Below are 380 nucleotides of genomic sequence, written 5' to 3'. Positions count from 1 at the left end.
TGATTTAGTAAGTTTGTACTTGGGAAGGAAAAAAATTCTTTAGCACTCAATGAGGAAATTTTCTCTAAAGCTGTGGGAGTTCTGGTTTGTGATAAAGCTGTCTTAAAAAAACATGCTACTTTGAGCCCATTTTGCATCTGTTATTCACACTTTAATTTTCTTCTTGATGTAAATTAAAATTTATATTACACTACACACATACATGAAGGTATAAATTAAACCTTCTATCTCACATGCATAGATCCAGGAGTGGAAACTGAGAAAACCAGAGTTCACAAAAGTTTTAGTACATGAAACAGGTGGCAGATAATATTTCTTTCACTCCCAAGAACAAGCAAATTGGAAACAAGTTAAAAATACTCAACACAAACATGAAAATT

This window comes from Charadrius vociferus, unplaced genomic scaffold (assembly GCF_000708025.1).
Source record: "Charadrius vociferus isolate BGI_N301 unplaced genomic scaffold, ASM70802v2 scaffold198, whole genome shotgun sequence".
In the NCBI taxonomy this organism is placed as follows: Eukaryota; Metazoa; Chordata; class Aves; order Charadriiformes; family Charadriidae; genus Charadrius; species Charadrius vociferus.
This window is presented reverse-complemented; position numbering follows the sequence as displayed.